The sequence below is a fragment of the Felis catus genome, chromosome D1 (genome assembly GCF_018350175.1).
Source record: "Felis catus isolate Fca126 chromosome D1, F.catus_Fca126_mat1.0, whole genome shotgun sequence".
Taxonomy (NCBI): domain Eukaryota; kingdom Metazoa; phylum Chordata; class Mammalia; order Carnivora; family Felidae; genus Felis; species Felis catus.
The window spans coordinates 94,011,928-94,026,084 of record NC_058377.1 but is presented as its reverse complement, the minus strand read 5'-3'; the positions used below and the strand labels follow the sequence as shown (position 1 = coordinate 94,026,084).

At 36.7% G+C, this 14,157-nt stretch overlaps 1 protein-coding gene across 4 annotated transcripts in view; it reads left to right on the top strand.

Moving 5' to 3' along the window:
* The window catches only part of LRRC4C (leucine rich repeat containing 4C), a 1,352,261-nt gene that overhangs the window by 370,568 nt on the left and 967,536 nt on the right, over positions 1 to 14,157 (top strand). The window contains exon 1 of one of the 4 annotated variants that reach the window (XM_045039153.1): positions 12,318 to 12,537. The exons of the other annotated variants lie outside the window; for them this stretch is intronic. The gene's annotated coding sequence lies outside the window, so the exon portion shown is untranslated. Of the gene's footprint in view, positions 1 to 12,317; positions 12,538 to 14,157 lie in introns of those variants that run through there. 4 annotated transcript variants of the gene reach the window in all.

Below are 14,157 nucleotides of genomic sequence, written 5' to 3'. Positions count from 1 at the left end.
AGCATCAGGGCATCCTAATTTCGTGTCTAATATATGCCATATTTCATTATGTTGACAGGCAAACTTGAAAGTTGCTGGCCATTACTTAAACTTGTTTTATTAAATCACAGTGAAGTTAGTTGATTTTTATGTCAATTATATTGTTACTTTTTTTTTTTTACTTCATTCAATTTAGTCAACATTTGCTGAGCTTCTTGTTTATATACCGAATATTTTATAGTTGGGCCATAAAAAGTTCTTGCCTTCCATGGTTATATGTTCTAGCAGGTTTGATATTATAGGTGAATGTAATAAAAACGTTTCAAGTAGAATAAGATAAGAGATTAGTTTAAGATGTATCAGAACATACTCTTCATTTGGTTTCCTCATGTCACTAGATAATACAGATATTAAAATAGTTTAAAGCTATATCAGACCTTGTTTATTCACCTTTTGGCCCACCCTATCCAAGAAAGAAGGATGAATGACAAATAAACAGGACTCCCAAGTTCTGAAAGATCTCTGGAGTCTGATATATCACAGTGTCTCCTTCTATTGCAGATGTAATAGGCCTTTTTCAGCCCCATTCCCACAGGTATATTAGTAACTTATCCTAGAGTATTTTTTTAGGAAAATACATTGATTTTTCAAATGCTTAATTATATCTTAAATAATTGCCTGTGACAGCAAGGATCTGTATATTCAGGTTAAAGTTACCACCAAAGTTTAGACATCTTATTTCAGGATTATGGACTGAAATCTGCATTTGTTGTTCATTTTTAGTTACTGACTGCTATTTTGTTTAGTTCACCATTCAGTCTTTCCTGACTTATCCAGACGTTTTGTTTTATAACTATATATTCTAACCTAGCCCATAAGCCTTCCCCTTCTTTTTTCCAAATATTACAATTTTTTAACCACACAAACCAAACTTCAGGTTGGTTTATTGATAGAAGAAAGGAAATTCATACTTGTAGCATACTTCCCACAGGGCAGGTCTTGACTAGCTAATTTCATCGGGGGAGAAATCAGTAAAGTTTCAAGGAGAAGGTGAAAGCTGAGATGGGCACAGGGAGGTGTGAAGAGCAAATATTCTGCTATAAGCAAAGTTCAGGGATTCAGCAGCAGAAAGACATTTGGAAATAGTGTTTACTACGTGTGTACGATGTCTTCTTCTTCTCTCCCCAGATCCATTCTCCACCTTTTGGCTCCTGTGCCCTCTGGCATTTTGTTGGTTTTTCCCAGTATAGAGCCCCATTAACAGGAAAAAGAAGGAGAGGAGGAGAGCAAGATAAGGATAAACTAGTGCTCATAAAATTATAGAATTGTTTTTGTGTTCTACAAACCGACTTAAGATAACTAGTGTTCTATGGGGCACCTGGGTGGCTCAGTCAGTTGAGCATCCGACTTCAGCTCAGGAAGTCGGCTGGAGCCCCTTGTGGGCTCTGTGCTGACAGCTTGGAGCCTGGAGCCTGCTTTGGATTCTGTGTCTCCTCCTCTCTCTGCACCGCCACCCCCCCAACCCCCCATGCTCATGCTCTGTCTCTCTCTGTCTCTGAATAATAAATAAATGTTAAAAAAAAAGGTAACTAGTGTTCTTCTGTTATCAGCCTAGATACTGAACGATACCATGTGGCTTACCTATACCTGGCTACATCTTTGTTAACAGTTCCTTTATTAAATACTCCACTAATTTACCTCTGATGTCTATTTCCTGTGGGAAATGTGATTGAGTCTCATCATCATGGAGACTCTGCAACTTGAACTTCATTTTGTTGCTAACCACCACTCCAGTATTTTACTGATATATTTATCTTTTTTCAAATTCTGTATATTTCTCATTTCATTTCTACTTATGTCCCTACTGAATGATTGCACTTTGTTATACGTACACTATTTCATTCTTTGATTTTTGGGGGGTTTGTTGGTTGTTTGAGCTGACTTTGAAAACTCCATGCTCATCAGGGCTATTCTCACAGCTCCGCCAATGTAAGAACAAGCCCTAAACACATCATGGGTGTTCATAGTTGCTGGGAAGTTTGATATTTAGTGATGAATGTCCCTTGTACATTGGTTTCCACCTCTATCTCAATGTTTGAATAATCTATACCTCTATTCAGTTTCTTAATGGAAAGCTTAAGATGCCAATAACCCATGTAATTTTGAAATTTTTTGGTGTAATGAAGACTGAGTTTTATACACATGTATATATATATATATATATATGTATATATATATATATATATATATTACATTACACCAAAAAATATATATGTGTGTATATATATATATATATATTACATTACACCAAAATATATATATGTGTGTGTATATATATACACACACATATATATACTGTTTCCACTAACTAGCTGAACTATTAGAAGTCAACTTTATACTTTAATTTGTTGATTTATTGCATAAAGAAGTTTTCTCTTCTGGAAAATGTTGTGGTCTGTAAGGTTAAATTGTGGTGGATTTTCAGGGTGATCTAAACAGACTTTCACCAGTTCCTCTCATTTGAAAACAACACTTGCCAGTATGAGAGTTTATTTTATTTAAATTCCAGTTAGTTAACATACAGTGCAATATTAGTTTCAGCAATGGAATTCAGTGATTCATCACATCCATACAACACCTGTTTTTCATCACAAGTGCACTCCTTAATCCCTATCATCTGTGTAACCCATCTCTCCCCCCCCCCCCCCCCCACTCACCTCCAGCAGCCCTCAGTTCTCTATAGTTAAGAGTCTGTTTCTGGTTTGACTCTTTCCCCCTTGCTCCTCCCCTCCATGTTCATCTGTTTTGTTTCTTAGATTCCATATATGAGTGAAATCATATGGTATTTGTGTTTCTCTGACTTATTTTGCTTAGCATAATACTCTCTAGCTCTATCCTAATCCAATTAAAAACAAGCAGAAGACATGAACAGACATTTCTCCTAAGAAGTCATCCAAATGGCTGACACATGAAAATCAATATCACTCACCATCAGGGAAATACAAATTAAAACTACAATGAGGAAATATAAATTAAAACTACTACTTCACACCTGTCAGAATGGCTAAAATTAACAACACTGGGAACAACAGGTGTTGGCAAGGATTCAGAGAAAGAGGAACCCTCTTACAAGTTGGTGTGAATGCCAACTGGTGCAGCCACTCTGGAGAAGAGTATGGAGTTTCCTCAAAAAATTAAATCAAGCAAAAGTCAAAAACTGTGATCCAGCAGTCAGACTACTAGATATTTACCGAAAGATTAACAAAACCACTGCTTCTAACCCACACAAGCACCCTGGTGTTTATAGCAGCATCACCAACAAGAGCCAAATTATGAAAAGAGAAGCTGTTATTTTTTAATGTTAATCAAATATTTCTATATTGTCAGGAATTGAATGAGCCTCATTTGTACTTATGGATTAATTTGCATGGGTAAATTCTGATTCTGTTATTAATACCATTCTCTGATTTGTATTAATCTTTGGGTTTGCTGAATTCATTTTCCCTTTTTTTTTCTTTTTTTTTTGGATTTCTAATTCAATTCAACAGAACAGATGGGGCCTTATATAATGTGGTGGGTCTTGATGCCACTTGATGTTTGGAATGGTTGACTAAACAATGCAATTAGTATTTAATCTACCCACACTGGTGGTAGAATGGAGTAACTGATTGGTTTACTGATTTGGATAGAGTTTGATAGAGTAAAAACAATAGTGTGTTACTCTCCCTAGGGTGGGAGCCTGCTGGGTGAGACTTGCTCATTTTCCTAGATTGATTGATTGATTGATTACTCTGTATGTAGTATTTAGTTATGTTTTCACCCAGATGACTGAGCTATGCAGGAGTGTTGGCAATAAGATTGTGTTCCTGTGTAAGGTGAAAATAGTTTGGATAAAGAAACAAACATACAGGAGCCAACCTTTTTAAAAATCAAGCCACTTTTTACTAACCTTCTATTTGGAATTTCTTATTTTAAGCTATATTTTATCAAGTTCAGAGCATTAGACTTTTAAGTTTCTCCCCTGCTCCTTGTTACCAATACTCCAAAGGGCTGCTTCCTTTTTTCCCTTAAAATCAGCCTTCAACTTGGTGTCATTGATGTTATCAAGCTACTCTGCTTCTTTAAGCAGAGAAATAAATTATATTGACTACCTGTAGTCAGGTTGCTAATGTCAACTGATTGCTTGGAATGGCCCAGTCTATACCTAATTAGTAACACACTGGGCTCGAACAGGGCTGTTGAATCTGTGTTCTAGAATTCTCTTTCACCATACCTGTGGGTTTTCAAGGTTGTCGGGAGGAGTGAAGAAATACCAATGGGGAGGGAAAAAAATAGCTGCTGAGCTCCTAATACTCTCTTTTACAATCTCACATTTGGCTAAAACAACAATTTTGCCTGCTATGTGATGTGCTGCCTGGCACAAAAAGATGAATACAGAAAAGGATCCAAGAGATTAAAAGGTCAATGGATTATCCATTAAGCAATCAAGTCTCAATATACCTCAATTTGTCTAGGTCATGATTTATTGTCTGGGATAAATGGACCAAGATCTGTTAGTTTCCCCCCGGGACTATTCTGTTTCAAATTGCTACTACAGCCATTTCTTTGAGCCCTGGTCACTATTATGTAGCTTTTGACTAGTTGACAGTATTTTAAAATTACTTTTAAGTACCACCCAGCTCAGATTATTTTAGCTGATAAGGGCACAAAGCTTTTTGAAGGTCAAAGGCAAATAACTAGGGGCATTTAATTCAGTAAACAAGGGAAGGTCTTTCTATATTGTGTTCCATGCACATGGCAGGTGTCCAGATAGCCTGTTCATTGGAACACTGTTGGGAAGAAAAGACCAAGCTTTGCTGAACTTGTAGGGAATGGTATGGTGTGTTAATTTGCATCTACTTTGCATATTTAGTTTCTAATGGGTTAATTCCGCCCCAGCAACAAACTCAGGAAAATAAGCAGTTTCCTGTGCATACTAAGCACAAAGTAGTTTTACTCCACCTGTTTTAACATTCTGAAATGTTCCCAGGCTCAGATGCACTACAACCTTGGTTTTTCACTCGAAGAATGAGGAGCATGATACATTCAGTTTCTTGGTACATTTTATTTGGCAGCTTTGGATGATAAAAGCTTTATCGATAACCAACAGTATGCTGGGGCAAAGCCAGAATGGTTAAACGCAATTCTAGGGAAAAAGGCCTGGCCATTCCCAAAGAGCTTGCATTTTGAGGAAAATTCTATGCCATGGAGCATGTGGAGTTGTCTGTGTTTTCTCCAGCAGGTTTCAGTCCTGGCTGTTTGAAACAGCCAGTCGCCAGAATTCTAAGGCATTCTTTCTTAGGAATAGACGGTCTTACAGTAAAGAGAGGATTAAAAATGATGAATTATAGATTCTGTTAACTATTTACCATGTATGCTTGTAACTATCAGTTCCTACTTTTATCTCAGTAGACACTGAGTGGTTACTTACACAAATTTCTACAGGGAAATATTATCCACTTGGGTGGCTCAGAGCACAACACATGAACTATGATTTGTCACTGGAGCAATTCTGACTCTTGGGTAAATCACAGAGGATCTACTTCTTTTTAGATGAACGATCCATTTCATTCAGGTTTGGCTGTTGCATTTACATTTGCCAAGCTTTTAAGTGACCTGAGCTACGTAGTATTTTAAAACTGTGAAACCTTTTACCCCTTACAAAAAGTCAAACTTAGGTCTGGCCAATGTAGGTAGATCAGTTATTCCCAGATTTGGAAAATGGAAGAATTGGGGATAGTTATGGATTTATTGTAAAGTGGTTCTTCCTTTTATGTACAAACGAGGTATTATATACCACTTAAGTAACATGCTTCCAATGTATTTCATTTCATTTCATTTATTTTTCATATACATGAAAATGTTATCACAATGCATAAAATATTACCATAAAGCATAAATAAATTCACAGTATCTTCTCTCACTAAATATTTTTTTGAAATAAAAGGATATTGGGGAGTATTTTATGAGGTTGCAGGGTTTTTGTTTTTTGTTTTTTTTTTTTTAGATACCATGGACACTATGTGGTCCTTTCCTTATAGAAACAAATTAAAATGATAGTTAAAATTCAGCAGTTAGTATAAGAGTTGAGGTTGGTTACATGATCATTTCTAGTATCTCACATAGAAAGAATTTAGGAACGTTAAATTTACTTTGTGGCTGGTTATCTGCTGAGTGTTTTTTCTGGGATGGTAGATAATTGTTCTAAACCTTTCTGCTAACATTCTTTTGCTTCTTCTGGGGTGCAGAGTTGTATATTTCTCCAAAAATTTGAACAAATTTCTGTTTCACAGACATCTTGTGAGATGGTAGAATCAGAATCATGAAATTTTGATGAAGGAGATATTAATAATTTTGGAGCTTAACCTTTTCATGTTATTGATTTGTACCAGTGATGTTGGCCAGGGACTTGACAATATTTGGTCAGTGCTGTATTTCATAGTGGAGCTGGGCAAGACTCAGCCCTGTTTATTCCTTTGTCAAGACTTATATACTATTATCACATTTGTTCATGGAAGATGAAATGCAGATTAGCAGAAATGATTCTAGGAAAACATGTGATAACTCTACAACACTGCCAGACTCACAATTTGGGTAAATGTGAACTTCTATAAATTCACACGTATATGTTTAAATACTTCCAATTAACTCAGGGTGACAGGATCTACTTCGAGAGGTTTGCTCAATAAAAATTGAAATTTTAGTAGAACAGATAATTAAAGGAAATAGAAAGGAACCAGCTAAGAGATTTCTGTGGTCCCTTGCCTTGATTTTAATGATCACAGTGTATCTCAGAGCCATCCAGCAATTTGATATTTTACTTCCTGAGGAATTAGAAAGCTAAAAATGGTGGCAGTGGAAATACTCATATTTGTTTCTTTGGATCTTTGAAAGCTGGTCTCCAGTTGGGATTAGTGTTCTTAGCAAATTTACAAGATTCTTTTGAGGAATAGGCACGTAGGTGATAGCCTTCACTGCTTTTGTCCAAAAGACCATTTTGGTGGATTCAGAATTTATTAGATGAGGCAATTTTTGTGGCTTTTTAGACTTCAATTAAATGTATCTTATAAAAATAATATAGGGGTGCCTGGGTGGCTCAGTCGGTTGGGCATCCGACCAGCTGAGGTCAGGATTTCACAGCTTGTGAGATGGAGCCCTGCGTTGGGCTTTGTGCTGTCAGCTCAGAGCCTGGAGCCTGCCTTGGATTCTGTTTCTCCCTCTCTCTCTGCCCCTGCCTCACTTGTGCTGTGTCTCTCTCTCAAAACTAAATAAACATTAAAAATAATTTTAAAAATAATATAATGTGGGGCGCCTGGGTGGCTCAGTTGGTTAGGCATCTGACTTTGACTCAGGTCATGATCTCACCGCTCATGAGTTCAAGCCCCACATGGGACTTTGTGCTTACAGCTCAGAGCCTGGAGCCTGCTTTGGATTCTGTGTCTCCTTCTCTCTCTGGACCTCCCCTCCTCATGCTTTCTCTCTCTCTCTCTCTCTCTCTCTCTCTCTCTGTCTCTCTCAAAAATAAACAAACATTAAAATTAAAAAAATAAATAAATAAAAATAAAGATAATGTATTGTTACCAAAAATAAAGGCAGTAGAAAATATCACCCATAATCCTTGACCTTGAAGGCCTTAATGTTCCCCTTAGCTTGACTAAATTTTAAGAAGGTTTCTTTCTGACCATAGGCCCCTGAGTTCTTCTTCATAGAGCATTTACTTTAGAAAAGTTGAAATTATAATTTTCTTCTCTGCCCCTTTGGGATATAAATCTTCTCCCAGAGTCTTACCAGTTTTATCACCCAGAAATATCTTTCCGAGGATCTGGGGGCCATCCCTTTGGTATATAATCACCAACAAAGATGATGCACCTGTCTCCCAGTGTCTGTGGAAGGGCAGGAGCCTATCTTTAGTTAGTGCCAAATAGCCAACACATGGCCTAATCATAAACTTCTCTATTAATAGAGATAGGATGACAATAAGGATAATGTGAAGTTTAAAGTTTGATGAGGCAGTTATCTTTATGCTTTGGTTATCATGAACAAAGATAAAGCAGAGGGACTCCTGGGTGGCTCAGCTGGTTAAGCATCCCACTCTTTTTTTTTTTTCAATATATGAAATTTATTGTCAAATTGGTTTCCATACAACACCCAGTGCTCATCCCAAAAGGTGCCCTCCTCAATATCCATCACCCAGCCTCTCCTCCCTCCCACCCCCCATCAACCCTCAGTTTGTTCTCAGTTTTAAAGAGTCTCTTAAAGTATCCCACTCTTGATTTCAGCTCGGGTCATGATTTCACCATTCTGGGTTGAAGCCCAACATAGGGCTATGCACTGACAGTGCAGATACTGCTTGAGAATCGCTCTTTTTCTCTCTGCTCCTCCCCCACTCTCCCTCAAAAATTAATAAACATTAAAAAAGAGAAAGAGAAATTAAGAAACCACTACTGTTGGGTTTGGCAGTGAAGGAGCTGAAATGTACCAGGAATGTTAATTTACACAGTATTTTAATCTTTCAAATTGTAAAACAAAACCTTCCAACCTTTCCACGAATTTCCTCCACTAGCTCACCCAAGTGCTTAAAAACTCTCCTGCCTTTTGTGTCAGTGGAGTTGAGTTCAATCTCTCTGGCCCATTACAGTAGTTTCTCTCCTCTGTTGCAGCGGTCTTAAATAAGGTCTTCCCTCCCTGTTTCTTCGCTCAGTGCATGTTTTTTCTTTGATATCTTCCAACCCTACAAGAAACACTTTTTATTTCTTCATTTCCCTGTTCAGTCTTTTTCCATAAGCATATGGCATGCATACACTCAAAGCATGTCTACATCTTTATTTTCATTTATTCTAATCATTTTTCTGTATTGGTGTATGATGGTCATAATTATCACAAGATATTCTTTAAATATAATGCCTGTATTATCTTTTTCTACTTGAGACAAATGTTAGCTAAATAGGTAACAGCACACAATTACAATGTTCAAATGCTCAGCCTTTATCATCATATGTTAAGGCCACAAGAGTGTATTCATTTCTGTGTTATTTTGGTAATATTAAGGCCATGAAAATTAAGCTCAGCTGTAGTAAGGAGACAGGGTATGGTAATTAATGTTCATTTTTGTTAGTCAATTCTGGTAGGTTAGCTCTGAATTAATCCAGGCTGTTTCACAGTCCTTAATTGTGCCCTACAAAATGTGATCATGCACATTTGGCTATATATTATTGAGGATATAGTTTCCAAAAATACTTGTATTAGGCTGTGAGTGCTAAATGATTTGGAATACTACAAAAGGATAAATAAGTGATAAGCAGGGGGAAACAGGACAGATATTTCACTGTTAATGCACATACACTGTTTATACAAGGACATATGAGGAGATGACAAATAGGAAGACAAAGCATGGTAAGTTGTGGGAGAAAGAATGAAGGATAATCAGGGTCTCAGGTGGTAGGTGCAGGCACTGAGCTGTACAAAAAAGAATTAGATGTTGGTGATGAGGTTTAGAGGATAGTTCATGTGGTGACATATTCTGTTTGTGTCCTTATTTGTTGCATCTCATGAAATGAAACTGTTTTCTTAATGGTAGAGCTGAAATATTCTCTTAAGACATTTTGAATTCAAAGGTGGTGATATGTCAAGTTGCTGTTCAAAGGGTAACCAAAATGCTTTTGTGAAATGTATGCTAAATTGATCTTGAGGTTTTTTTGTTTTTGTTTTTGGTTTTTTGTCAAGTCTAAGGTGAAGATAAAGACTAATAGCTACTGTAGTGGCAAAAAAATTTGGTACATTTTTTTCAACTCTATCCTGTTAAAAAAAAATCAAAGAAAGTTCTCTATAACTGTCCATGGAAGTAATGTAGGAAATGCTGTAGAATATTTAAAAGAATTTGCTGAACTGTGAAGACTGATATTTGAGTCATAAAATCAGATTTTGTTTAACAAAGTTAATACATTTGAAGCTTCTTCTGTCTCAGGAATTAATAAAATGACAGTGATGAGTGATTGTGGAATTGAAAACAGATTGGCTTGCATTTTGAACCACGTCAAGTTTAATTTAGCAGAGATATTAATTTGAGGTGGTTTTATGTTAATAGTTATGGGGAAACATTATCAGGGCCAAAACACTCAGCCAGAGGTACTGAGCATGTGCCCTATGGATTCATGCAAGCTAAAGATGGACTGAAAGAAGATAAAAAGATGCCAAGTCATCATCAGCCTGTGTGATTCTTGGCTCTCTGTCTCTGTATCTCAGAAAGCCTGAGCCATCGGATTTCCCAAATCAATATTTCCTAATTATTACACCAGGGCTCACTTTATATTATGTCAATGAAAATTTTATTTCAAATATGCTTGACCTTTACAAAGTGTCACAAGGTGTGATTGGTGTGACCCTGTTCTCTCTGCTGAGATTGCCTTACAAATGTTATATATTTGAAAGTCAAGAGTTCTCAAACTTTGTCATTCTTAATTGCTTTTTAAGTATTCTAAATCAGGTGAGGACAATCCATTTTTTTGATTCTACTCATTGTTGTGAAGAGACTCTTCAAGTAATTCTGGAACTTATTAAATAATCTTTTATGTGCCAGGAACTATTCTATTCACTCAAGATATGGAAGTAAACGAAAGAGAGTCCACATTATGTTCAAATTTAATGAGGAAAGAGAACTAGTGACAAATAAATGAAAAATATGTTGTAAAGAAAAATAAAACAGGGCAAAGGTATTAGCAGTGACTGGCCTACGATGCTATTATACATGAATCATGGGAATCTTTTCTGATACAGAAACATTTGATCAGAGCCCTAGAAGACACATGAGAAGGAGTGTTCTGAGTACAGAACATTCCATGCAGTGGGAGTAGCAAATGCAAAGACCCTGAGAAGAGAACATGCTAGGGTTGTAGGGAATAGTTAGGGACTTGGTATGGATCTAATATGGGCACTCAGGAGGTAGTAGAAGCAGAGTCAGTGAAAGACATAGTATGGTGCTGTAAGTCATGATGAGTTATTAGGTTTTCACTCTGAATAAAGATAGGAAGGCATAGATGGGCTGCGAATAGAGGGAAGATTTGATTTGATTTCTGTGTTCAAAGAATTACTCTGATATTTGTATGTGGAATAAAACCTACGTGAAAATAGGGAGAATGGTTAGAAGTCTCTTGTAAGAACCCAAGCATGAGAAGTTAGTGCCTTAGACCAGGCAGATAGCACTGGCCGTAGCCACTAATGGGCAGTTTCAGAATATATTTGAATGTAAAACAATAGTATTTGCTGATGGATTGGAAGTGGAATGTAAGAAAGGGAAATAAAGGCTAAAACATAGTTTTTGGTCATGATAGGACAGAATTGCCAGTCGATGAGGTAGAGAAGACAAGATGGCACCTTGGATTGAAAACAAGTAGGTACTACGTGTGTGTTTGGAGAAGCTTTAATTGTAAAATAGTTATTAGATTTTCATTTGTAGTTACTGAATATAAAGTCTGGATTTCAGGGGATATCTTGAGACTAGACATGCAAATTTGGTCTTTGGCATGTGGGTGGAACTTAAACCTGTGTTATTGGATGAAAACAATCCTGCAAGTTGGTATGGGTGACTCCTGAAATACTTCAGCAGGTACAGATTGGGACAATGGTGTTGGCTAGAGGCACACCCAACTATTGAGAACCATTTGTGTTTGGATGATAATCAATAGGAAGGACCATCCTGGAAGCCAAGTGAACACCTAAAAAAGAGAAAAATTAGTTCTCTCTAGTGTTTCTAATAGGTCAAGGAAGCTGAGGACTAAGAAATGATCATTAGATATAATTTAGTGATGATTTGTTAAGAATTATTTGTATATAATCAGAGGGCAAATGCCTGTTAGAGGTGGGTCCTAAAGAAGAAAAGGGACATGCAAACTGGATAGATGATTCTTTCCAGGGATTTTCAGTAAGGAGGAAAAACAGATGCTATGGATATTGTTGGGAAAGGTGAGGCAAGAGAGATTTTGATTATTTAAGATATTGGTATGAAAAAGAAGGATAATTTATTATTGGAAATAAATCTAGTTAGTTTAGGAAACACTTGATGAAAATCCAGTTCGAGACACTATTACTTCTGCCACCACCTTCTTTCCCTTTGTCTTCAGGTAAGTGGTTCTTCTCAGTGCAGTGTATTCAGGTTGATAGAAGTACATCCTAGCTCCACACCTCCCCAGGACTCCCAGACATCTTTTGACACTGAGTTAGGCAACAAGAATCCTGCCAAAGCTTTCTGCCAAACAAAGAAAAAAATATGTGTCATGCATTGTGATGCAATGTCCCTCAGCCTCAAAATGGGCCAGCTTGGAACTTCAAGTTGATTAAATTGGAATCAAATGGACTCATAATTCTGCACAGCAGCTTTCTGCACAATGGAGTTAAATTTACTACAACTCAGCCAAGGGTAGGACATGCCGTATAATTTCACCACCAGCACCTCTTTGGGTTTTGATTTAGTAGGAAGTGGCTTGCTGTTGACTGGAATGCAAACAAATGTTCCCTTCTAAAAAAGTGAGTATAATGATGGCACTTTCCCTCCTTCTCATATATGCACTCTCTCTTTCTCAAACTTTAGTACCACTTCTGAGACAATTAAGATAATTCAGTCATTTAGGTACTAACAGCCACAGCGGTCTTAGAACCACTTACTTTTTCAGTACTAAAATGCAGTAAAAGGACATTATTGCTTATTGGAATTTTAATGTCTTTTTATTGGGCTTGAAGTACAAAGAGCATTGAAGTTGACTTTGTGTTTGTTCTTAAGTAGACAGTGAACAGCAGAAGGAAAGGGAAAAGGTTTATTAAATTTTGCTTCAAATGACTCTAAGTTTGAAACCACCTTGATGGTGTCTTTTGAAAACACTGTTTTGACTTGGACTAAGAGGGTTGTGGACAGCTTGGGAGGGATTGTTTTGGGAAGAAGAAAGAGATTGAAGCAAAGAAAAAACAGGGGTCTCTAGTCCTTTCAAACTAAGAGCTTTCTTTCCAAAGATGAAAAACTAACTGTATTCATTTTGTGGTTGTCATGAAGCCACTAACAACTCAGATCCACATCATATAACCTTTAATAATGTAGTTAGCATACTGGAGGCCATTTGTGCCTTGCACCCCTGTTGTAAAGAAGGCTATAATGAGAGGGTGAGGTAGGTCAGCTTCCATTCACCTGTCAGGGTAGGCAAATGTCCAAGCTTGCATTGAAGAACATTTTCAGGTATAAGTTTTGAGGAATGAACATTCTGAAAAGTTGCTTCTGCATATTGAACATCATCACTATACTAGAATGGAACATGAAAGGGTATCATGGAATGATTGATGACTCACTTGAGTGTTTGCAGCCCTAGAGTTTAATACTATCTCTGCCACTTATTAATTGGGTAAAGTCTCTGAGTGTTGGTTTTCTTCTCAGTACAATGGGGGAAAGGATAACAAGAACAACAACAGTAAACACATATAAGACTAGAATCCAGCACCATTCTAAATCCTTTTTATTAGCTAACTTAATTATCAACAACTCAGATAGGTGGGCATTATTTTATCCTGGTTTTGTAGATCAAGAAACTGAAGCATAGGTAAGATAGAAGAGCTTACCTTACCTTACCTTACCTTACCTTACCTTACCTTACCTTACCTTACCTTACCTTACCTTACCTTACCTCTTTAGAAGAGCTTAGAACTAGTAGGAGGTGTGGACTTGGTTTTAAACCAGGTAGTTGGAGCTAAAGTATGTTCCTTTAACCAGAGTCTGACTCTAATAAGGACCATGAGAACGGAAAAAGATAATGTAAGCAAACTTCATGGCATGCCATAGGTCTTTAATAGATGTTAAGTATTATTGATGGAATTCTGATATCACATCATCTATTTTCAGTGAAAATTTGGCAGGCCACTATGGTAAGAAATAGAACTGGTACAACCCAGGAAAGCAAAAATAAAGAATTTAAGGCAATTATCTATTAATTTTAACTGAAAATAATCAAATCCAAATCAGTAAGATGAGCGCTGGATATTGTATGAAAATGTTGATTCACTATATCATATACCTGTAACTAATTTTATGTTACCTAATGTTATGTTATGTTAACTAATTGGAATTTAAATGCAAACTTTTAAAAAGTTTATAATTCAAACAGG